Here is a 730-nt window from a genome sequence, read left to right as displayed (position 1 = left end):
AGCAAAAGCTGTGTCTTCTTGAAAAATAATGCATTATAGCCATCAACCCCAGGGGCCTTGTCATCAACAATTGAACAAAACCCTTCATAAATTTCCTGCTCTGTCACCACTGCACACAGTTCCAATTGCTAAGTATGAGACAATGTCGGGTCTTTTCTCATAACTAGCTTATCCACTGCGGTGATGGTTATTAGTGCAAACCCCATGAGTGATTGTTAGAAGCTGACTATTACCTTTTTTTTTTTTCTCTAGATCCACAAGTTATAATGTTGCACATTTTCTTGGAAGAACCTGTAGCTTATTACGACACCTTTAAAGCATTGTACCTTGCTCAACATCTAGTATTGCATTTTCAAACGAAGCATCTTTCAAGCAATTATTATTTTGTTCGCAAAAAAGTTATATTGAACTTTTTCCATCCATCATTGTGTTATACTATCAAAATATTGTAGCGGGCGTTGGAAATTCTAAGTTTAACCGACTCGTACATACCTCATAAAAGGAGGGAGGTGTCCCGGGGAAGTACGGTTGTGAATCGTACCAGAAAAGTTGTAAAAACCCGCCAACCACTTAATGGTGCTCTAAATGATACATTTTAGAGTCGCCACCTAATTTTTAGGAAATTAGGTGTCACACCCCTACCAGGAGTATGACGGGCTCAGGCCGTGGCGGGAACCACGACATCAGATTACTTTGAACATTATAAACACAACTCAAAAAACACACGCGC

Source organism: Lycium ferocissimum, chromosome 10 (genome assembly GCF_029784015.1).
Source record: "Lycium ferocissimum isolate CSIRO_LF1 chromosome 10, AGI_CSIRO_Lferr_CH_V1, whole genome shotgun sequence".
NCBI classification, from domain to species: Eukaryota; Viridiplantae; Streptophyta; class Magnoliopsida; order Solanales; family Solanaceae; genus Lycium; species Lycium ferocissimum.
Note: the sequence above shows the minus strand (reverse complement) of the source record.